We start from the raw sequence: 27,143 nt of genomic DNA on the forward strand, positions 1-27,143 counted from the left end.
GATGAGACAGAACATGCTGAGCATTTGAGAATTGTTTTGCAGACTTTAAGAGACAAATAGTTGTATGCTAAATTTAGTAAAAGCGAGTTTTGGCTTCGAGAAGCTGGATTCTTGGGTCACATGGTTTCAAGTGATGGTATCTAAGTTGATCCTACTAAGATTTCTGCTATCGTCGATTGGAAACTACCAAGGAATGTATCCGAGGTTAGAAGCTTTTTGGGCTTAGCAGATTACTACTGATGGTTTGTGAAGGGATTTTCTATGATTGCTACTCCTATGACAAGATTGCTTCAAAAAGATGTCAAGTTCGAATGGACAGAAAAATGCCAGTAGAGTTTTGAGAAATTAAAGGCATTATTGACCAAGGCTCCGATTTTGGTACAATCTGAGTCAGGTAAAGAATTTGTGATTTATAGTGATGCTTCCTTAAATGGTTTGGGATGTGTACTTATGCAAGAGGGTAAAGTTGTAGCTTACGCTTCGAGATAGTTGAAACCTCACGAGAAGAACTACCCGACATATGACTTAGAGTTGGCTGCTGTAGTGTTTGCTTTAAAGATTTAGCGACATTATTTATCTGATGAGAAATGCCATGTCTACACTGATCACAAAAGTCTTAAATACTTGATAACTCAAAAAGATTTGAACTTGCGACAATGAATATGGTTGGAACTGTTAAAAGATTATGAGCTTGTGATTGATTACCATTCGGGTAAGGCGAATGTGGTCGCCGACACTTTGAGTAGGAAGTCGTTGTTTGCCTTGAGGGCTATGAATACATGTCTGACTTTGTCAGATGATAGTTCGACTCTAGCTGATTTGAGAGCTAGACCGACTTTTCTTCAATAGATTTGTGATGCTCAGAAAGTTGATAAAGAGTTGCAAGCTAAGAGAATTCAGTGTAAGCCCAACAGTGAACCGGATTTTTTAAGTGACTCTAATGGTTGTTTGAGATTCTGTGGTAGGATTTGTGTTTCGAAGGATGCTGAGTTGATCCGAAATATTTTACATGAGGCACACAACGGTTGTTTGTCAGTTCAGCCGGGTAGTAAAAAGATGTATAATGACTTGAAGAAAATGTATTGGTAGAATGGTATGAAAAGAGATATCTCAGAGTTTGTATCGAAATGCTTAGTTTGTCAGGAAGTAAAGGCTGAACACCAAGTACCATCAGGTTTACTTCAACCCATTATGGTTCCTGAGTGGAAATGGGACCGGATTACTATGGATTTTGTGACAGGTTTGCCTTTAACTCCAAGGAAGAAAGATGCCATATGGATTATTGTTGATAGACTGACTAAATCGGCTCACTTTATCCCGGTACGTACTGATTACTCACTTGATAAATTAGCCGAATTGTACATTGGTGAAATTGTAAGATTTCACGGAGTACCTATATTGATTGTATCAGATAGAGATCCGAGGTTCACATCACGGTTTTGGAAAATGTTAAAAGAAGCTTTGGGTACAAAGTTGAATTTTAGCACTGCCTTCCATCCGTAGACTGATGGTCAGTCTGAGCGAGTAATTCAGATCTTGGAAGACATGCTCTGATGTTGCGTATTGGAATTCCTAGGTAGTTGGGAGAAGTACTTACCGTTGGTGGAGTTTGCCTTCAAAAACATTTATCAGTCGAGTTTGAAAATGGTGCTTTGTGAGGCATTATACGGACGTAAGTGTTGAACACCATTGTATTGGGCCGAGCTCAGAGAAAATGTAACACCCCTTACCCGAGACTGTTGTCGCAATAGAGCACAAGGTGTTACCGGACTTAGCTTACTAATTCGGGGCATAAAAATTTGCTTTTAAAATTAATATAGTTTCATTCATTCATTATGTCCCTAAAAAGGGTCCTCAAGACCCTAAAACATGAAATTGAAAAGGTTCGGGAACAAATCAGAATCAATAAAATTTTTTCGATCACGTAAACAAATCAAAACAATTTATTTCATCTTTCATAAATAAACTTTCCATCTGCATCATAGTCACTAAAAAAATCATAAATCGAGTTACGAAACTCGAAATTCATATCCATAAAATTTATCTGAAACTAGACTCATATATCTTCTTACTAATTTTTTTTTTTTAGAATTTTTGGTCTAGCCAATTAGTACAGTTTATTAGTTAAAGTTTCCTCTGTTTCAGTGTTCGGCTGCTTTGACCTCTGTTCACTACGAATTAATCTTCTCCCTATACAGAATTCAAATAACCATGCCTTTTATTTCTCTTAAACGTAGACTCAATGTGGAATCTATATATATAAAGTATAACTCCTAATTATTTTTGTACAATTTTTAATGAATTTCTAAAGTCAGAACAGGGGATTCAAAAATCACTCTGACCTTGTCTCACCAAAATTTAAATATCTCATAAAATACAACTTCTTTATTTACTCTGTTTCTTTCATATGAAAATATACTTGATAAGATTTAATTCTATATCTCATTCACTATCTAAATCCATTTCTACTATTTTTAGTGAATTTTCAAATTCAGGTCATTATTGCTGTCTGATACTGTTTTAAAGCTAATTTCACCTTTTTCACGATTTCCATAGAATAACTAGCATTTAGGCATACATAACACCAAACATGTCCTCAATTAGCCATTCCAATAGCTAATCATTATCAAGCATTTACATACCATTCATTAGCCATATCATAAGATCATGCACACAAAATGGCTACGATGATATACATGCCATACTCAAAATGAAACGTCTAGCTATACCAAAATAATCCTTGAGATAGTGTGCCCGGACCTCCGACACACTTTACGATCCCCGAGTTAATTTGACAAAACTATAAAAAGAAGGAAAATAAAGGGGGTAAGCATTAAGCTTACTAAGTTTGCATGCAAATAAATAACAACATTCATAAGAATTATCTTACTACTTACTGTAACTTCATTAATTGTCATAGACATATTTTAAACTTCTTCACTTACTCACTTACTTAAATACTTACTTACTTAATCAAATTTATTAATACATTTTACTTACCTCTTTCCTTATCAAGCATACACTAACATTATATAATTACCTTTCCTCTTTTAGCATGAGCTTGTCTTACCCTTTTTAGTATAACTCGTCTTACCTTACCTTACCTTAATATTCTCTTTAAATTTTCCCTTTGAACCACTAGGAATACTAAGGATACACGGGTACTGTAACATCTTAAAATAGGGCCTACTCGGAATAGTAGTTTCGAGACTACAAATACGAGATCAAAATATTTATTTTATGATTATTATGAGGCCTAAAATATGAGTATATGCATGTGTTAAGTTTCATGAAGAAATTCTAAGTATAAGATGTCCAATTGGAAATTAGGGATTAAATTGAATAAATTGTAAAACTTGATTTCTAGAAGCAATTTGTATGAAATTGCTTTAGATTATGAATTAGAAGGTCTTGCAGAGAAATTTTCCCAAATTTTAAATTTTTGGACAAAAATGGGCTTGCATGGATGAAATTTTTAAGAAAGGGCATAAGGGTATTTTTGTCATTTGTCATTTTAATAATTTAAAATGGGAAAAATGAACCAAAAATCAGCCATTCTTCTTCTTCATGCTACCAAAATTTCTAGGGTTTCCATAGCTAAGGTTTCAAGCTTTCCAAGCTCAATAGTAAGTGCTCCCAAGCCTCGTTTTCCATGTTCTTTGTATTTTTGAAATCCCGGTAGCTTGCTCTCTCCATTTCTACCCATATTTCAAGCTAGGGTTCATGTTTAAAAATTTACCCATGCATGAGTTATTTGTATTTTGATGGATTATGGAGGAATATGAAAGATAAATGTGTGTTAAACATCTTTTCCAAGTTGGTTTTCATGAGAAACCCTTATAGGGACCATTTTGCAAAAGATGTAAATGGGTGGTAGAAATGAGAAAATAATGGAAAATTTAGGCTACCATAAGAGAGTAAAAGTGTTCGACTAGGCTTGGGTAAGATAAAAAGTGCATGTGTTTCATTATACGAGTCTAGGGACTAAATCGTAAAAATGTGAAAGATTAGGGGCAAAACGGTCATTTAGACCAGGGGTAGATATTAAACTTGAAATGTATAATATGGGGTATTAATGAGCTAATTTTGCTGTTATAGACCCCGAGGAACAAAATCTGGAGCTCGATTGTGGTAAACGCAAGGTTTCAGAATAATCGAAACATATCTTTGAAAAGAATACCAAGTAAGTTCGGATAACTTAAAGTAAACCCTTAATATGCATAATTGTATGATTTAAGAATGCTTGATGATTGCATTTATTATTGGCATGAAATATCATAGAAATGTATATTGATGATAACATGTGAAAAATATCTCGGTTGAGGTTGACAAAGGGAATTCGATGGATCAACCCTCATTGACATGTGAACTGAGATCCTACATGTGTTGCAGTAAGGATTTAGCCTAGACGGGTAATTCGAGATCTCAAGTATGAAAAGGAATCTAGCCCGGACGGGTGTTCCTTGAATGATCAAGCCTCTCGAAGAATATGTGTGCATGATGGATTTAGACCGGACGGGTAATCCGATTAGGGTCTGAATTTAGCCTGGACTGGTAATTCAAATCCGAGCTCATTAAGGGTGTTTGTAGTTATAAGGGATTTAGCCTGGACTGGTAATCTCGACAACACCTTATGAGTTCATATAATGGGGGATTTAGCCTAGATTGGTAATCCTGCCATATGATGTGAGGTTCGCAGGAGTGTATATATGAAATGATCATTTGTATGAATTGACGAATAATGGGTATTCCATCGAGATTTCCTAGAAACTCAACGAGATTAACGTGGTAAACATATGTGAATGAAATGTTGAATGATGAGCTCATCTAGTTAAATTACATGATACATGATTATGTAACTAATTCATTGTTTGAGTGCATGTGATAGGAAATTATTTCATAATGGATGATTTCATGATTTAAGTATAGATGTATGCTAATTACTCGGTAAGTTTACTTTTCTGTTATTCGAGCTTACTAAGCATGTAAATGCTTACCCCTCTCTTTTTCCCTGTCTCTCAGAACTCGAGGACTCGAAAGGATTGGAAGATGATTGGAGAGTCAACACACTATCAACTAGACAAGCTTGGGTATAAAGACTTTGTTTGTTTTGTTCAATGGCATGTATAGTATTTTTGAGTATTTTGTTATATGTGTCATTTGATTTTCCAAGTAAAGGCATGTAAAAATATGATTATCTCTTTGTATATGGCCATGAAAATTAGCTCAATTTAAGTAGGCTATGACCTACGATTTTATGCATGGTTTTAATTACAAGTGATGGGTCGTTACCAATTGGAAATGAGTCACATGAACAAGCCAATTTCAGATGAATTAAAGTAACATGGGAACCCATAACACTTAAGGGGAAATAACCATTTATGTATGAAACCAATGATATGAGGTTTTCATACAACTATTTTCATTAAGATTATTTACAAATGTAAAATTATGTTTTCTCTCAAACTTGGTAACCACTAAGCACAAGTAGTAGAAAGGGGTGATTGGAGGCTTGGAAAATAGCCTATTAAGGTCCAAATGGTTAGACACACGGGCGTGTGTCTAGGCCGTGTGTGACACGCGGCCCATCCCCATGGGCGTGTGGTATGGCCGTGTGTCCCCTGCACCTAAAACTTTAAGTCAAATTAGCACACAGGTAGGACACACGGGCGCGTGTCTGGGTCGTGTTAATTTAACAGAATGCTCAAGTTTTGGACACGGGGTGAGCCCACAAGTGTGTGTCTTGGCATGCCTAAAAGTCAGTGTTGCCCATAGGTTAAAGGCATGGACGTGCTCTAGGCCACACTGGCGTGGGTGACCACACGGCCCCTCATACACGAGCGTGTGAAACTTCTAAATAAGGAAATTTTCTAAAGTTATTAAATGTTCCCGATCCTATCCTGAACTATCTTTATGTATGTTTAGGGCCTTGAAGGACCATTTAAGGGACAAGATGTGAATGCCTGAAAGTTTCAGATCTGAGCTAAACCTGGTGAGTCGATTCAGTATGTTTTAAATGTAAAGTTTCTGTAATACTTCGAATGCTATCCTGATAACGGATATGGGTGAGGGGTGTTACATTTATTGGTATCAGAGTCACAGTTTAGTCAGTTCTAGTACTACCGTAGAGGATGTTAAAGATTCACTATACATGCCATTAGTCTAATGTTAATAGTGTGACGTCTCCTAATTGTTTAAATTGTTTTGAATATAGTAAATATCTTCCAATCGAGCACAAGATGAGTCTGAGGGAGTCGAGAGCCATGCTCGAGCTTTCGTACAGTGAGCTGTACCTAGTAGTAGTAGAAGGCTGATGTTAAAAGGCCGAGAAGAGGCCCGAGCTGCCTTCTTTCATATGATGGATGAATGGTTTGGGGATTATCTAAGAAATCGCCCCAATATATCAAGACCACCCTGCCCCCTAACCAACCTGATGAGGATGTGCCACGAGGTATGGCACCAGTAAGAATCGGTAAAGCTTCTGTAGATAATCTTAGAAAGTATGGGGCATAGGAATTTAGAGCAAAAGTTGATAATGACGCTAAAAGAGTTGAGTTCTGGCTCGAAAATACTACGCGGGTGTTAGATGATTTGTCATGCATACCCGAAGAATGTTTAAAGTACGCTGTGTCCCTTTTGAAGGACATTGCATACAATTGGTGGAAAACTGTATCCTCGGTGGTGCTGAAAGAGAATATTACTTGGGATTTCTTCTAATCAGAGTTTAGGAAGAAATACATTAGCCAACGATTTTTGGACACGAAATGAAAGGAGTTCCTGGAACTCAAACAAGGGAACAAGACTGTAGCGGAATACGAGAGGGAGTTCATACGACTAAGCCAGTACGCAACTGAATGGTTCCAAACTGAATCGAAAATGTGTAAATGCTTCGAGGAAGGCTTGAATAAGGACATCAAGTTGTTGATTGGGATCTTGGAAATACGGGAGTTTTCCGCATTGGCCGATAGAGCCAAGAAGGCCGAGGAACTTAATAATGAAAGAAAAAAAGCTAAGAGAGAGGCTCGAGTTGCGAGCAAGAGGCTTAGCTGTAAAACACTCTCGTTCTCCATGAAGAAAGCTAGGAGCCAGCATGAACGCTCCACTTCGTCAATGGGATGTTCGGGTAGATCAAGAAGCTTTGAACGACAAGGTCAAAGATCTTCCTCCCCGATGGTAACTAGTGTGGGGAGTGTAGATGATCAAAAACCGAAGTGTAAGAGCTGCAACAAATTTCACTTCGGAGAGTGCCAAATGAAAAGCGGCGCGTGTTTTAGATGTGGTTCTTTTGATCATTTTCTCAGAGACTGCCCAGAATGAGTTGAAAAAGAAGTGGAAATAGCTCTGAAGTCGAGTACTCCCATTCCATGAGGTAGACCTCCGAGATACCTTGGGAATGCTAGTGGCAGTCGAGTCGTGACTAAAGACACTGTAAAATCAAAAGTTTGAGCCCCGGCAAAAAATGTATGAGATACGTGCTCGAGAGGAAGCTACTGCTCCTGATGATATTACGGGTACTTTCTTTTTTTTTAATATAAGTGTTATTGCTTTAATTGACCCGAGGTCAACACATTCATATATCTGCATGAGATTGGCATCTAGTATGAACATGCCTGTTGAACATACGGAAGGTATTATTAGAGTGTTGAACCCACTAGGCAGATCAGTCCTAGTTGATAAAGTCTACAAGAATTTTCCTTTGACGATTCAGGGTTGTTGTTTCCTGGCTAACCTTATGTTATTACCATTTGATGAATTTGATGTAATACTTGGTATGGATTGGTTAGCCCTTCATGATGTAACTGTGAATTGTGGTAGTAAGCACATTAAGTTAAAATACCCGGATGGTAAAATTCTACGGGTCGAATCAAGGGAATTGGGTTTGCCGCTGGTTGTAATTACGACAATGGTTGCTCAGAGATATATGAGGAAAGGATACAAAGCTTACCTTGCATTTGTGATGAACACTAAGGAAACTGAATTGAAGATTGAGTCTGTGTCGATAGTTTATGAGTACCCAGATGTGTTTCCGGAGGAATTACCCGGATTACCTCCTGAAAGGAGATAGAGTTTGGTAAGTTGGTGCCAGGGACGACTCCCATTTCTATTGCCCTGTACAGAATGGCACCTACAGAGCTGAAGGAGCTAAAAGCACAGTTGCAAGAATTGACGGATAAAGGGTTTGCTAGGCCAAGTTTTTCACCTTGGGGTGCCCCCTTATTGTTTGTAAAGAAGAAAAATGGTACGATGAGGTTATGTATTGATTATCGGCAACTGAACAAGGTGACTATCAAGAATAAGTATCCTTTGCCAAGAATCGATGATTTGTTTGACTAGTTGAGAGGAGCCACCGTATTCTCTAAGATAGATTTAAGGTCTGGCTATTATCAGTTGCAAGTTAAAGACTCAGATGTACCCAAGACAGCCTTCAGAACAAGGTATGGCCATTATGAATTTCTTGTCATGCCATTTGGGTTGACGAATGCACCGGCTGTGTTTCTGGATTTAATAATAGAATCTTTCAGCCATACTTGGATAAGTTTTTCATGGTGTTTATTGATGACATCTTGATCTACTTTAAAGATGAGACAGAGCATGCGAAGCACCTGAGAATTGTGTTGTAGACCTTGCGGGAAAATCAACTATATGCTAAGTTTAGCAAGAGTGAGTTTTGCTCCAGGAAGTTGGATTTTTGGGTCATATAGTTTCGGGTGAAGGCATCTGAGTTGATCCAAGTAAGATTTCTGCAATTGTTGAATGGAAATTGCCTAAGAATGTAACCGAGGTTAGAAGCTTTTTGGGCTTAGTCGGTTAATATCAAAGGTCTGTAAAAGGATTTTCCATAATAGCGACTCCGTTGACGAAGTTGCTACAGAAAGATGTTAAGTTTGAATGGACGGATAAGTGTCAGCAAAGTTTTGAAAAGTTAAAGACATTGCTGACCGAAGCTCTTGTTTTAGTGTTACTTGAACCGGGAAAAGAATTTGTGGTCTACAATGATGCATCCTTAAATGGATTGGGTTGTGTGCTTATGCAAGATGGCAAGGTGATAGCCTATACTTCACGGCAATTGAAGCCTCATGAGGAGAATTACCCAACCCACGACCTAGAGCTTGCTGCTATTGTTTTTGCCTTGAAAATTTGGAGGCATTTTTTGTATGGCGGGACTTGCCATATATTCACGGACCACAAGAGTTTGAAATACTTGATGACTTAGAAAGAATTAAATTTGAGACAGCGGAGATGGTTAGAATTAATTAAGGATTATGATCTGATTATTGACTATCATCCGGGAAAGGCGAATGTGGTCGCCGACGCTTTGAGTAGAAATTCCCTGTATGCCTTGAGAGCTATGGATACTTGTTTGACATTGCTTGATGATGGTTCAGTTTTGGCCGAGCTGGAGGCTAGGCTGACATTTCTGTAGGAAATTCATGATGCTCAGTTAAATGATGATGACTTGCAAGAAAAAAGAGCTTAATGTGAGTCTGGTATTGAGTGAGAACTTTGAATTAGTCCTGAGGGATGTTTAATGTTCAGAGATAGGGTTTGTGTACCCAAAGACAATGAACTTATTCGGAAGATTTTGCAAGAAGCACATAATAGTCATTTGTCTGTTCACCAGGGAAGTACCAAGATGTATAATGATCTAAAGAAGATGTACTGGTGGAACGACATGAAAAAAGATGTTTCTGAATTTGTATCGAAATGTCTGGTATGCCAGCAAGTTAAAGCTGAACATCAAGTGCCTTCAGGTTTGTTGCAACCTGTAATGGCTCTTGAATGGAAGTGGGACAGAGTTACTATGGACTTTGTGACAGGATTACCTTTGACTCTGAAAAAAAAAAGATGCCATATGGGTTATAGGGACAAATTGAAAAAGTCGGCTTATTTTATTCCGATAAGGATGGATTATCCCCTTGATAGATTGGCCGATTTGTACATTTCTGAGATAGTAAGATTGCACGGAGTACCACTATCGATTATTTCTGGCAGAGACCCGAGGTTCACTTCAAGATTCTGAAAGAAGTTACAAGAAGCCTTAGGTACAAAGTTGAGTTTTAGCATAGCTTTTCACCCTCAGACCGATGGTCAGTCTGAGTGAATGATTCAGATTCTCGAGGACATGTTGCGATGTTGCATCCTTGAATTTCAGGGTAGTTGGGGAAAATAATTGCCATTGGTAGAATTTGCCTACAACAATAGTTTCCAAACAAGTTTGAAGATGGCGCCTTATGAAGCCTTATATGGCAGGAAGTGCCGAACTCCATTGTACTGGACAGAACTCAAGGAAAATCAGATTCATGGAGTTGATCTGATTAAAGAAACTGAAGAAAAAGTTAAAGCGATACGAGATTACTTAAAAGCAGCATCAGATAGGCAAAAGTCTTATGCTGATTTGAAAAGAAAGGAAATTGAGTTTCAAGTTAGAGATAGAGTATTTTTGGAAGTATCTCAATGGAAAAAGGTATTGAGATTTGGTCAGAAAAGTAAACTGAGTCCACGATTTATCGGACCGTACGAGATCACCGAAAGAGTTGTACCGTTAGCCTATCATTTGGCGTTGCCACCCGAACTGGAAAAGATTCATGACGTGTTCCATGTATCCATGTTAAGGAGATACCGATTAGACCCCTCTCATGTAATTTCACCAACTGAGATTGAAATTCGACCGGACATGACCTATGGAGAAGAACCGGTTAAGATATTGGCTCATGAAGTTAAACAGTTGAGAAATAAAGGTGTGGCTCTTGTAAAAGTTTTATGGCATCAACATGGTGTTGAAGAGGCTACATAGGAGCCGGAAGAAACCATGAGAAGCCAATATCCGAATTTGTTTTCTGATAGGGCCTAGTCGGAATAGTGGTTTTGGGACCATAAATCCGACATCAAAATATTTATTTTATGATTATTATGAGGCCTAAAATATGAGTATATGCATGTGTTAAAGTTTCATGAAGAAATTCTAAGTATAAGATGTCCAATTGGAAATTAGGGATTAAATTGAATAAATTGTAAAACTTGATTTCTAGAAGCAATTTGTATGAAATTGCTTTAGATTATGAATTAGAAGGTCTTGGAGATCAATTTGCCCAAATTCTAAATTTTTAGACAAAAATGGGCTTGCATGGATGAAATTTTTAAGAAAGGGCATAAGGGCATTTTGGTCATTTATCATTTTAACGAATTAAAATGGGAAAAATGAACCAAAAATCAGCCATTCTTCTTCTCCATGCTGCCTAAATTTCTAGGGTTTCCATAGCTAAGGCTTCAAGCTTTCCAAGCTCAATAGTAAGTGCTCCAAAGCCCTGTTTTTCATGTTCATTGTATTTTTGAAATCCTGGTAGCTTGCTCTCTCCATTTCTACCCATATTTCAAGCTAGGGTTCATGTTCAAAAATTTACCCATGCATGAGTTATTTGTATTTTGATGGGTTATGGAGGAATATGAAAGATAAATGTGTGTTAAACATCTTTTCCAAGTTGGTTTTCATGAGAAACCCTTATAGGGACCATTTTACAAAAAATGTAAATGGGTGGTAGCAATGAGAAAATAATGGAAAATTTGGGCTACCATAAGAGAGTAAAAGTGTTCAGATAGGCTTGGGTAAGATAAAAAGTGCATGTGTTTCATTATACGAGCCTAGGGACTAAACCGTAAAATGTGAAAGATTAGGGGCAAAATGGTCATTTAGACTTGGGTAGATATTAAACTTGAAATATATAATGTGGGGTATTAATGAGTTAATTTTGCTGTTATAGACCCCGAGGAACAAATTCTGGAGGTCGATCGTGGTAAATGCAAGGTTTCGGAATAACCGAAACATATCTCTAAAAAGAGTACCAAGTAAGTTCGGATAACTTAAAGTAAACCCTTAATATGCATGATTGTATGATTTATGAATGCTTGATGATTGCATTTATTATTGGCATGAAATATCATAGAAATGTATATTGATGATAACATGTGAAAAATATCTCAGTTGAGGTTGACAAAGGGAATTCGATGGATAAACCCTCATTGACATGTGAACTGAGATCCTGCATTTGTTGAAGTAAAGATTTAGCCCGAACGGGTAATTCGAGATTTCAAGTATGAAAAGGAATCTAGCTCGGACGGGTAATCCGATTAGGGTCTGAATTTAGCCTGGACTAGTAATTCAGATTCGAGCTCATTAAGGGTGTTTGTCGTTATAAGTGATTTAGCCTGGACTGGTAATCCCGAAAACACCTTATGAGTTCATATAATGGGGGATTTAGCCTAGACTGGTAATCCTGCCATATGATGTGAGGTTCGCAGGAGTGTATATATGAAATGATCATTCGTATGAATTGACGGATAATGGGTATTCCATTGAGATTTCCTAAAAACTCAACGAGATTAATGTGGTATACATATGTGAATGAAATGTTGAATGATGAGCTCATCTAGTTAAATTACATGATACATGATTATGTGACTAACTCATTGATTGAGTGCATGTGATAGGAAATTATTTCATAATGGATGTTTTCATGATTTAAGTATGGATGTATGCTAATTACTCGGTAAGTTTACTTTCCGGTTATTCGAGCTTACTAAGCATGTAAATGCTTACCCCTCTCTTTTTCCCTGTCTCTCAGAACTCGAGGACTCGAAAGGATTGGAAGATGATTGGAGAGTCAACACACTATCAACTAGACAAGCTTGGGTATAAAGACTTTGTTTGTTTTGTTCAATGGCATGTATAGTATTTTTGAGTATTTTGTTATATGTGTCATTTGATTTTCCAAGTAAAGGCATGTAAAAATATGATTATATCTTTGTATATGGCCATGAAAATTAGCTCAATTTAAGTAGGCTATGACCTACGATTTTATGCATGGTTTTAATTACAAGTGATGGGTCGTTACCAATTGGCAATGAGTCACATGAACGAGCCAATTTCAGACGAATTAAAGTAACATGGGAACCCATAACACTAAAGGGGAAATAACCATGTATGTATGAAACCAATGATATGAGGTTTTCATACAACTATTTTCATTAAGATTATTTACAAATATAAAATTATGTTTTCTCTCAAACTTGGTAACCACTAAGCACAAGTAGTAGAAAGGGGTGACAAGAGGCTTGAAAAATAGCCTATTAAGGTCCATATGGTTAGACACACGGGTGTGTGTCTAGGCCATGTGTCCATCCCCTTGGGCGTGTGGTATGGCCGTGTAACGCCCCCACGCCCGAGACCATCACCGGAGTCGAGCTTAAGGGGTTACCGAACATAATTTATCAATTTAAGAACTTCAATTCATTTGTTTCTGCATTCACAGCTTTCTAGCTACTCGCGTCACAGTTACAAGAAAAATCATATCTTGAGTTACGAAACTCAAAATCAAGATCTGTAAATTTTCCCTGAATCTAGACTCATATATCTATTTATAATTTTTTCTAGAATTTTTTTATTGGGCTAATTAGTATAGTTTATTAATTAAATTATCCCCTATTTCAGGGTTCAATTGCTCTGACCTCTGTGTATTACGAATCAGATATATCTCTATACAAAATTTCAATGACTATAAGGCTTGTTTCTATTAAAACTAGACTCAATAAGGAATCTTTAAATATAAATAAAACTTCTAATTATTTTAGTAAAGTTTATTATGAATTTTAAAGTCGAGCAGGGGATCCGAAATCACTCCGCCCTATTTCATAAAAGTTTAAATATCTCATAAAATATAATTTATATTCTGTTTTGTTCAATCCATATGAAAATAGACTCATTAAGCTTCAATTTCATAACTTACTCATCATTTATTTATATTTATTCTATTTTTAGTGATTTTCAAATTCATGTCATTGCTGCAAACAATATTACATTTTAAGGCAAGTTTCATCTTTCCATGAATTTTTATGAACTAGATAACCTGTTAAACTTCCATGATATCAAACATAATCTAAATTAGCTGTCACCATGACTTATCAATATCAAACATTTTCTCAACCAAACATGGCCATATCATAAAATTATTTACACAAAATAGGTATATTGCTATACATGCCATACTTAAGTAGTTGTACAAGCCATTTACCAAGATAAAAGTCCTTTGGATAGTGTGATCGAATTTTCGACCTGTCCCGATTCCTGAGCCGGCTTGTTCAAAACTACAGTGAATGAAAAGGAAGGAGTAAGCATAAATTCTTAGTAAGTTCATATGTAAATAACAAGTAACATAACAATACAAATATACCAAACAACTTTAGCATGGTACCTCCAAAACATATATCACATCTTTAAACATCATTCATCATCTTACCACCTTATCGTTGTTGTATCTATTTTCAACCCGAGGGTTAAGAACATACCTGTCCAAAGTGTCCATTTCACAACACTTACCCAAAACGTCACTTATATCTTAAGTGCTCTTCCATTAAACTAGAAATTTCACCCGTTGAACACATCAGAATATAACTCGGATACATGGATAATTTGCACATAAGAAATCATGTAACCCGCCCCTAAGTGAACTCGGACTCAACTCAACGAGCTCAGGCATTCGCATCCATAAATGAACTCGGACTCAACTCAACGAGTTCGGATGCCTAGTTACATCTCACGAACTCGGACTCAACTCAACGAGTTCGGATGCTCAACCATCCTAGTGACATGTCACTTGTATCCTAATCTATTCCTAAGGTTCAAACGGGCTTTTTCCCTCGATCTCACATTTGCCGTCTTCCATGGAATATCGGAACCGATACTCGGTAGCAATTCATATTTATCAAGTAGTAAATATAATTTGCATATTACTCAACATTAACCACAAAGCATAATATTTCACGATTAAAAATTAGCATATCATATAATTAACATTAATAACTTAAAAATAACATTTATGCTACATTATTTACACATGAACTTACCTTGGTACCAAAATATAAAGATTTTGCAATTTAGTCCACAATCTTTTCTTTTCCTTGATCACGACTTGAATCTCGTTTTCTTGATCTATAATACCAAATTAATCTTATTTAATACATACATTCATCAAAACAAAGATTTAATCTGAACTTTAAAAAATTATACTTTTGCCCTAAACTTTTTCATAATTACACTTTTACCCCTAGGCTCGGTAATTAAACTTTATTCCTTATTCTTATGTTTTATAACGATCACTTTTCCCTTCTATGGCAACATCAAATTCTCTCTCTAACATATACTTGTGACTATTAGGTATTTTTACCGATTAAGCCCTTTTACTGTTTTCACTAAAACCGAGTAGCACAAGTTGTCTAACATAATTTAAAATCCCATATTCTATCATAAAACAGCAAAATACACAAATTTCACCTATGGGTATTTTTCCAAATATAAACCCTAGGTTGAATTATTGCTAGCATAAGCTTAATCGAGCTTCCGGGATTCCAAAAACGTAAAGAACATTAAAAGCGGGCTTGGAATCACTTACTATGGAGCTTGGAAGCTTGAAACAAACCCTAGCTATGGAGAACCCTTGAAATTTCGGCCTAATGAAGAAGATGGACAAAATTGGCTTTTAATTTTGTTTTTAATTCATTTTAATAACTAAATGACCAAAATACCCTTACTACTCAACTTTCCAAAAATTCCTTCCATGTCCTAATTTTGTCCATGAACTTAAAATTGGTCAAATTGCTATTTAAGACCTCCTCATTAATATTCCAAAACAATTTCATACTAAAAACTTCTAGAATGCAAGTTTTGCAACTTATTCAATTTAGTCCCTACTTTCAATTTAAGCACTTTAGGCATAGAATTTCATCACGAAATTTTCACACAATCATGCAATCATATCATAAACATCAAAATTATTGTAAAATAATTATTTCTATCTCGGATTTGTGGTCACGAAACCACTATTCCGATTAAGCCCTAATTCAGGATATTACAGGCCGTGTGTCCCCTGCACCTAAAACTTTAAGTCAAATTAGCACAAGGGTAGGACACACGGGCATGTGTCTGGGCCGTGTTAATTTAACAGAATGCTCAAGTTTTGGACACGGGGTGAGCTCACGGGTGTTTGTCTTGGCCGTGCCTAAAAGTCAATGTTGCCCACGGGTTAAAGGCATGGACGTGCCCTAGGCCACACGGGCGTGGGTGACCACACGGCCCCTTATACACGAGCGTGTGACACTTCTAAATAAGGAAATTTTCTAAAGTTATTAAATTTTCCCGGTCCTATCCTGAACTATCTCTATGTATATTTAGGGCCTTGAAGGCCCATTTAAGGGACAAGATGTGAATGCCTGAAAGTTTCAGATCTGAGCTAAACTTGGTGAGTCAATTCAGTATGTTTTAAATGTAAAGTTCCGGTAATACTTCGAACCCTATCCTGATAACGGATAGGGGTGTGAGGTGTTACAAGTACCTTACTATTGCCATGACTTGTCATGGTCTTACGTGGTATCCTTTTGAAACTTACCATTGCCATGTCTCGACATGGTCTTACATGGTATCCTTGCCTTATGAACTCACCAATGCCATGCCTTGGCATGGTCTTACATGGGACCTTTTCCTTATGGTAACTTATCAATGCCATGTCTTGACATGGTCTTACATGATATCCTTGCCTTAGAAACCTCACCAATTTCCATGCCTTGGCATGGTCTTACATGGTATCCTTAAACCCTAATGTTATGACATTTGTATCATACACATTCGCAAGGTTCAACCGGGACTTTCTGAAATTACTTCTCCGTCAATTCATGCTTGAGTCATCTTTGAATAATTTTAAAAAATAAATATACACATGCTGGAAATTAACAACATTAATATAAAATAATAGAATATTGTATTTCATTACTGCAAACTTACCTCGAAACAAAATACGATCAACTATATCGATTTAGTCCACTATCTTTTTCTTTCCCCGGTCTAACTCTGAATTTCATTCTTCTTGATCTATAATAACAAATTTAGCTTATTTAATACTCATATTTATTAAAACAGTCCTTGGCTCAAACTTTGGCAAAATTACATTTTTACCCCTAAACTTTTACATATTTACACTTTTCCCTAAGGCTCGGAAATTAAACTTCATCCTATTTTCTTATGTTTTATGACATGCTGATCATTTTTCCCTTCTATGGTAACATCAAATTCTCACTCTAACATGTACTTATGAACATTAGGTATTTTTACTGTTTATATCGTTTTACTCGTTTTCACGTAAAATCGCTTAGCAAGAGTTGTTTAACACAATTTCAAGCTTCATATTCTACCATAAAACATCAAAATAAACACATTTCACCTATGTGTATTTTTCCAAATATAAACCCTAGGTTAAATTATTGCTAGAATAAGCTTAATCAAGTTATCGGGACTACAAAAACGTAAAAAAAATTAAAAACAGGGCTAAAACAGACTTACAATCGAGCTTGGAAGAATGAAAAACCCTATATATGTCTTCCTCATGTGAAATTCGGCCAGGGGGTTGAAGATGGACAAAAATTGACTTTTAATTTTGTTTTTAATTCATTTTAATAACTAAATGATCAAAATGCCCTTGATTAAAAACTATGGTGTTTTATCTTCTTTTAGGTATTTTTGTCCAAACTAGTATAATGGTCTAATTACTATCCAAGGACCTCCAATTTAAAAACCCATTACTCACAAGTACGTAGTATCTTTGTGAACTAGAACACACATTTTACAACTTTTGCAATTTAGTCCTAAATATCAAATTGGACCCTCTATCGATAAAATTTCTAAACGAAGTTTCACATAACCATGAAATCATGCCATAGACCTTAAAATGATAATAAAATAAAATTTTCTACCTCAAATTTATGGTTTCACAACCACTATTCCGTTTAGGCCCTATTTCGGGGTGTTACAGAAAATCAGATTCATGGGTTTGATTTGGTTAAGGAAATTGAAGAAAAGGTAAAAGTGATTTGAGATTGTTTGAAAGCTACTTCGGATAGACAAAAATCCTACGTAAATTTGAAAAGGAAAGAAATTGAGTATCAAGTCAGTGATAAGGTATTTTTAAAAGTATCTCAATGGAAAAAGGTTTTGAGATTTGGCAAGAAGGGCAAGTTGAGTCCTCATTTTTTAGGGCCATATGAGATCGCTGAGAGAATAGGGACAGTTGCCTATCAGTTGGCTTTACAATCTGAGTTGGAAAAGATTCACGATGTGTTCTATTAGTCTATGTTATGCCGCTATCGATTAGATCCTTCACATGTGATTTCACTGCCAGAGGTTGAGATTCGATTGGATATGACTTATGGTGAGGAACCAGTTAAGATTTTGGCTCGAGAAGTAAAACAGTTGATAAACAAAAGCATTGTGTAACAATTTGGTTTAGACCTTAGTCAGAATAATGATTTTGGGACCACAAATCTGTGTTAGAATAATATTTAAATATTATTTTTCATGCTTATGTTATGTGAATTAGCATGTGTGCAAGTTTCGTATGAAAATTTGATCAATTGTGTGCTTAATTTAATAAAAGGGCTTAATCGCGTAAAAGGTAAAAGTTGCTTGCTATTTGTTAAAAGTGCCGAATTGACATGGCTTTTTAAGTATGAGGTCCTTGTTATGTTATTAGACCATTGAAAGCACGAGTGGTCATAAATGACCTTATGTTTAATTATTTCTATTTGTTTTGATCCGTTTTTAATAATTTCTACGTTTTTGTAATCGTTACTTTGAATACTATCAAGCCCATGTCTCAATTTCTGATTTTGTTGATGAAACTATGAGTTTTGTGAAGTTAGTTGATGATAAATAAAAGATATATTTTGTCTTTGAAATTTTGGTGATTTTGAGTAAAATGGACTAAATTGTGAAAAATGAAATAAATGAAATGTGTGGATTAGTATGAATACTAGGAGAATTCGGTCAAGCATGAGTATATACAAATTATGTGAATTTTGTGATTTTGTGAATTAGGGACTAATGTGTTAAAATGTGAAAATATAAGGGCTAAATTGTAAAATGCCCTAAATAAATGTTTATGGATTGATTTGAATTATTTGGTGAATAAAAAGGTCAATTTTGAATACATATAGATCAAGAAAAGAAAAATTCGGATTTAGACCGAGGGGAGTCAAAGGTTATAGAGTAGACAATCCGAGTCGACAATTCCGAATACGAGGTAAGTTCGTACGTGATATATGATGTTACAAGTATATTTTTGATGCTTTGATTATACATAAATTGTGTATATATTTGATTATGGTTTGAATACGATGATAAATCACTTGCATTTGGCACTAAGTGTGCGATTCAAAATAGCTTCGGCAATAAATAGCACTAAGTGTGCGAAATGGTATAGCTTCGGCTGTATGAGGCACTAAGTGTGAGATATCAAGATAGCTTCGGTTAATTGAGATGATACTAAGTGTACGAAATCATTATAGCTTCGGCTAGACCTTAAAGCACTAAGTGTGCAGATGCTTAAAGCATGAATAATCTTCAAAAAGTCATAAAATATCTGGACAAGAGATGAGAATGAAAATGAATAAATACGAGAAGGTTCAGGTATGTGCGATACCTATGTGGTAGATGATATTATGTATATGAAGTTCGTAGATTGGTATAAACATATGAATTGTGTTGGCATAGGATTGATAGATGAATTGAGAACTAATAAGTGTTTATGTGTTGATGTTTTATATTTTATAAGCTATTGATGATATTTAGTACGAGCTTACTAAGTATTTGAAAGCTTACTATATATGTGTTTGCATTGTTTTATAGATATCGAAGCTGCTGTGAGCTCAGGGATCGTCGAGGATCTTCACTACACTATCGAATCTCATTTTGGTACCTTTTGAAATTGTATATAGTAAAGTATGACATGTATAGGCTAGAAGTATTTTGGATAGGTTTTGTAATGTTTATATTTAGTCATGTGATATGGCTTGATATGGTTGTGTTTATGTATTGATTTTAGTATATGAAATGTGATGCAAGATGATATATTTGATGTGTTCATGAATAGTTAAGAGAAATGGTAAGTTTGGTAAGTTTTGGTATGAGATTTGGTCATGAGTTTAGAGATTATGAAACCATATGTTTGATATGATTTGTTCTTATGTTTTGGCACAATTGAGTTGAGTTTATGAGCATGTAAATGGTTTATAATGTTGTGAAAATATGCTTAGTTTGGTGCTTGTAAGTTTGACCCATTTGGGGTGGCAAGTTGGCTATTCAAATTGCCAATTTTTGTCCACACAGGCAGAGACACGGGCGTGTGTCTCAGCTGTGTGTGACACAAGGTCACGTTACATGGCCGTGTGTCCCCTAGGGTACCTGTAACACCCCGTACCCGAGACCGTCGTCGGATTCGGACACGAGGGGTTAACGAGCTAAAACCACTTATTGCACCGACCAATTTAACATTTCCAGACAAGCTGGATAACTGCATCACTGTCGCCTTAAAAATCATATCTCGAGTTTCAAAACTCGAAAACTGATTCCGTAAATTTTCCCTGAATTTAGACTTATATATCCATACGTGGATTTATTTCTATAATTTGTTGTCAGGCCAATTGGTACATTTTATTAGTTAAAGTCTCCCCTGATTCTGGATTCGACTACTCTGACCTTCATGTATTACGACTTGGATATCTCCCTGTACAGAGCTTCAATACTCATGCCGTTTGTTTCTAATGAAACTAGACTCAAGGGGGAATCTATAAATATAAGGTATGGCTTCTAATTATTTCGGGATAATTTATGGTAAATTTTCAAAGTCGAAACAGGGGATCCAGAAACCGTTCTGGCCCTGTCTCACGAGAACTTTAATATCTCTTAATATACTGTTCATATGATTGTTTCATTACTTTCATATGAAAATAGATTCATCAAGGTTCGATTACATAATTTATTCACTATTTATTACCATTCCTACAAATTTTGGTGATTTTTCAAATCCACACCACTGCTGCTGTCAGCATCTGTTTTCAAGGTAAACTTTACCTATTTTGTGGTTTCCATGGACCAACTATAGTTCTGTCATACATAGGTCCACATATGATCATATTTAGCCATTCCAATGGCTGATCATTTGCCCAACACTTCCATTCCAGTCCATAGTCACATCATGAAACCATATATATACATAAACACAAATGGTCTAATGCCATACTCCACTTTTACGAGCCATTTTCGCATGGCTGTACACATATACATCACAAAAAGTACTTGAAAACAACAAAGGGTAGTCCTATACATGCCATATCCCGAGTTCAACTAAAAGAGTACCAAAAGGGCTTTGATAGTGTGGATGACTTCGACTTCGATGATCCCGAATCCGATAGCTAACGAGCAAAATCTAGAAAACAAAGAGCCAAAGCAACGGGGTAAGCATTTTAATGCTTAGTAAGTTTCAAGTAATGAAATCGGCTTTGACTAAAGTATTACATTCACATAGCTAAATGAATCACTTTATTAATACACATTCTCATAATCATACTTACTTCACACTTCATCAACATATACACACATAAGGTATCAACCTATCTAAGAGCTGAAAGTTTGTTAGTCAATTGAACAATCACTATTTCAAACGAATCGACTTTTCCGATGCACATGCAAACATACCTTATCGTTTGGGCTTTTCGAGCGTACTAATTGAATTTATTACAGCACAAACGCTCACCTTCAAACCAAGTTTCTTCGGAATTTAACCGGATATAACCACAAGCACAATTGCCTTCGGGTCTTAACCCGGGTATAGCAACTCGCACGAATGCCTTCGGGTCTTAGCCCGGATATAACAACTCGCACAAATGCCTTCGGGTCTTAGCTCGGATATAAAAACTCGCATGAATGCCTTTGGGTTTTAACCCGGATATAATCACTAGCATATTTTCCTTCGGGGCTTAGCCCGGTTATCATTCAAATGCTCATGCACACATATATCAATAATCATTACACATCCAAATTTCATTTTCGTTACTAAGGCTCAAACACATAACATTTATCAAACCTTTCCAATTTCGGCTCAATAGCCACACACAAAGAGCATGATTTCAATTGACTTTATAACGTAGTCCCTACGTACATTCGGCTATCCGCCATAATATAACAAATCATTTCAATATAATTCAAGTAGGGTCATTACTCGAAGACTTACCTCGGATGTTGTCGAACGGCTTCTACGGCTATTCGATCACTTTTTCCTTTCCCTTCTCCAACTGTGGCCCTCTAAGCTCTTGAGCTAATTCAAACAATTTCAACTTATTAAAGTCTCATTTGCTAGCTTATGGCCGAATACACATATCATTAACCCAATATCAAATAACTAAGCACTTTAGTCAATTCTCTTTAACTGTGCACACATTCGGCACTTTCATTCACCACTCTACCAAGCATGTGATATTCCAACATAACCACTCACATTCGGCCTTAGCTCATAGCAAGGTAGCCGATTATCTAAGTCAAAAATAGGCATCAATATGCTTGCCTCTAACCGAATGCATGCACAACAATCCACCTCATGTGGCCAAATATGCATGTCCATGTTGAGGCCAATTATATACTTCAAAACTGAAACATCATCATATGTAAATGTATACCTTGAGATAGTCTATATGCCATACCAATGCATCATGTGCAAACATATATATATATATGTACAAGAGCCGAATCTCAAGTTGATCATAACCACATATAAACATATATCCAAAACACAAATTTTACCTATCATGCAATAAGCATAAATCATACTTATGAACATACCATGGCCGAATACATCACAACACCATACCCTTTCAAATTTTTTGCCATGGTTAAACAAAGAACTTAATGTCTTTCTCAAGAATGCTAAAAAGAAAATTCAAGAGTAGTCAATCCACCATCACATGCATCATTAACAAACTTCACATTTAGCATGCAATGGCTTTAATACAAAATCCACCTTGGCCGAATATCATCCCCATGTCATAGCAAAGATTTGAACCATGGGCAAATTAGAACTCAAGCTAGCAACTAGAAACATGCATGAATCTCATGGCACAACATCAAACATACCTTAATCTTGATACAAGTATGGCCAAACCTTCTCCTAATCCTCTTCCAAACCGAACATGAAGCAAAAACCCCTCCCCTCTTCCTTTGAGTTTTCGGCCAAAAGAGATGAGAAAGGATGAACACCAAATTTTTTTCTTCTTTCTTTCCTCAACTCACGGCAAGGGGGGGATACCACACACACACACAATTTTTTTTTTTGTTTCTCTTCCTACAACCTTAAATTTTTAATCCTTTTTTACATCATCCATTAACAAAACATGTTATGACATGTTTTCTTAATATAAACCTTGTCATGGCGGCCACTAGGCTATCTTTAGGGAAATTTGACATGCAAATCCCTCATTTTCACAACATGCATTATTAGGCCACTTTGCATTTGCCTAGCACATTTCTAAATTTTCTCACATAAGTCCTACTAACTGAATTCACTTGCAATCGACTAAATCGAAGCTTGAAACTTTCACACATTCATATTTACATATTCTAGACAATAATTATCACATTCAATTATTTTGGTGCCTCGGTTTTGTGGTCCCGAAACCACATTCTGACTAGGGTCGTTTTAAGGCTGTCACAACTCTCCCCCACTTTAGAAATTTTTGTCCCCGAAAATCTTACCGATAAATAGGTTTGGGTATCACTCTTTCATAGAGTTCTCGGGTTCCCAAGTAGCTTCTTCTATCCCGTGTTTGAGCCATAACACTTTCACTAGCGGAACCCTTTTGTTTCGCAACTCTTTCACTTCACGTGCTAGGATACGAATCAGTTCTTCTTCATAACTCATATTGGCTTGAATTTCAACCTCTGATGGACTAATTACGTGCGACGAATCAGATCTATAACGTCGAAGCATCGAAACATGAAAGACGTCGTGAATCCTTTCGAGTTCAGGGGGCAAAATCAAACGATACACAACTGGGCCAACTCGTTCAGAGATTTCGTATGGCCCAATGAATCTCGGGCTCAACTTGCCCTTACGGCCAAATCTGAGTATCTTTTTCCAAGGCGAAACTTTAAGAAACACTTTATCTCCCACCTGATATTCAATATCTTTTCGTTTCAAATCCGCGTACGATTTCTGACGATCTGTGGCCGCCTTCAGACTTTCACGGATTACCTTTACTTTCTGTTCAGCATCTTTAATCAAATCAACTCCGAAAATTTTACTTTCACCGAGCTCGGTCCAAAACAATTGTAACACCCCATACCCGATACCGTTGCCGGAGTCGAACACGAGGTGTTAATGGACTTAATTCATTAATTAAACAGCTCATACAATTCATTTTAAAATTTCCAGACAAGCTGGCTAACTGCATCACAGTCACTTTAAAAATCATATCTCGAGTTACGAAACTCGAAATCCAATTCCGTAAATTTTTCCTGAAACTAGACTCATATATATATCTACTAATTTTTTTCTAGAATTTTTGGTTGGGCCAATTAGTACAGTTTATTAGTTAAAGTCTCCCTGTTTCAGGGTTCAACTACTCTGACCTCTGTGTATTACGAATCAGATATCTCCTGTACAGAGCTTCAATGACTATGCCGTTTGTCTCTAATAAAACTAGACTCAATAAGGAATCTGTACATATAAAGTGTGATTTCTAATTATCTTTTTAAAATTTATGGTAAATTTCCAAAGTCAGAACAGGGGATCCAGAAATTGCTCTGGCCCTGTTTCACAAAAATTTAAACATCTCATAAAATATAGCTCATATACCTGTTTCGCTTATTCCATATGAAAATAGACTCATCAAGCTTCGATTCCATAACTTATTCATTATTTAATTACATTTCTACTATTTTTAGTAATTTTTTAAACTCACGTCACTGCTGCTGTCTGAATCTATTTTATGGTAAATTTTACCTATTTCATGGTTTCCATGGATTAGCTAGCAATTTGACATACATAATACCAAATATGATCATGATTAGCCATTCCAATGGCTAATCATTATAAGCATTTCTATTTCCATACCACTCAATAACCATATCATAAGACCATATATACAAAATGATTATAATGCTATACATGCCATACTCAAAATATAAAAGCCATTATGCCAAGATGGTATACGGATAGTGTGGCGTGCCTCCGACCGTTTCCGATTTCCGAGCTGGCTTGTCAACACTACAAGGAATGAAAAGGAGGAGTAAGCATAAATGCTTAGTAAGCTCACATGCAAATAGCAAGTAACATAACCATATAAGCAAACATAAAACATCATTTGCATAATCATCACCAAGACATTCATATCACCTTTTCATTTATCATCTTACCATATTGTTGTTATATTGAGTTTTCAACCCGAGGGTTAAGTACATACTGCTCAAAGTATCCATTTCACAACACTTACCAATACGTCCCTTTCATCTTGAGTATTCCTCCATTTGAGTAGAACTTTACCCGTTGAACACATCGGAATATAATTCGGATACATGGAAAGTTTGCACATAAGTGCCACATATGTAGCCAAGCTACCATGTAACCCGCCCATAAGTGAACTCGGACTCAACTCAACGAGCTCAGGCGTTCGCATCCATAAGTGAACTCGGACTCAACTCAACGAGTTCGGATGCCCAAATATCCCAGTGACATGTCACTTGTATCCTAATCCATTCCTAAGGTTCAACGGGACCTTTTTCCCAATCATGTGTCTCAACCATCTTCTACGGAATGCCGATACCGATACTCGGTAGTATTTCACATTTTCCAAGTATATCACATAATTTGACATATTATCAAACAATTATCACAAGTATAATATTTCATAATAATTATCATATCATTTAAAAACATTAAAACATTTAAAATAATAACTATGTTACCAACATTTACATATGAACTTACCTCGTATGCTGAAAATGGCTATTTTACCATTTTCGTCCACAACTTGGTATTTTTCCCATTTTAGCCCGAATTTCAAGTTTCCTTGCTCTATCATTTAAAATATAGTCTAATTAGGACTCACATTATTCAAATTGACCCAAAATCATATTTTGGAAAAATTACAATTTTTCCCCTAAACTTTTGCATATTTACACTTTTGCCCCAAAGCTCGTAAATTAAAATTCAGCCTATTTTCTTATGTTTTATGACATGCTGATCATTTTTCCCTTCTATGGCAACATTAAATTCTCACTCTAACATGTACTTATGACTATTAGGTATTTTTTACCGATTAAGCCCTTTTGCTCGTTTTCACTTAAAACCGAGTAGCACAAGTTGTCTAACATAATTTAAAACCTCATATTCTATCATAAAACACCAAAATACACAAATTTCACCTATGGGTATTTTTCCAAATATAAACCCTAGGTTAAATTATTGCTAGCATAAGCTAAATCGAGCTACCGAGACTCCAAAAACGTAAAAATCATTAAAAACGAGGCTAGAACGGACTTACAATCGAGCTTGGAAGCTTGAAAAACCCTATCCATGGTTTCTCCTTGCTATATTCGGCCATGGGGTTGAAGATGAGCAAAATTGGCTTTTAATTTTGTATTTTAATTCATTTTACCCCTAAATGACCAAAATGCCCTTGCTACTAAACTTTCCAAAAATTCCATCCATGTCCAATTTTTTGTCCATAGACTTAGAAATTGGTAAAATTACTCTTTAAGGACCTCTAATTAATAATCTAATTCAATTTTATGCAAAATACTTCTAGAACACAAGTTTTGCAATTTATTCAATTTAGTCCCAAATTTCAAATTAAGCACTTTATGCATAAAATTTCTTCACGAAATTTTCACACAATCATGCAATCATATCATAGACCTTAAAATAATCATAAAATAATTATTTCTATATCGGATTTTGTGGTCACGAAACCACTATTCCGACTAGGCCCAAAATCAGGATATTACAACAATGGTGTACGGCATTTACGCCCGTACAAAGCCTCGTAAGGTGCCATCTTAATACTTGATTGAAAACTATTATTGTAGGCGAATTCAATCAAAGGTAAATACCGTTCCCATAAACCACTAAACTCGAGGATGCAACATCTCAACATATCCTCAAGTATCTGAATTATCCGCTCGGATTGACCATCGATTTGTGGATGAAAAGCGGTGCTAAAATGCAGCTTGGTACCCAAAGCTTCTTGCAACTTCTTCCAAAATCGCGAGGTGAATC

Source organism: Gossypium arboreum, chromosome 8 (genome assembly GCF_025698485.1).
Source record: "Gossypium arboreum isolate Shixiya-1 chromosome 8, ASM2569848v2, whole genome shotgun sequence".
Lineage (NCBI taxonomy): Eukaryota > Viridiplantae > Streptophyta > Magnoliopsida > Malvales > Malvaceae > Gossypium > Gossypium arboreum.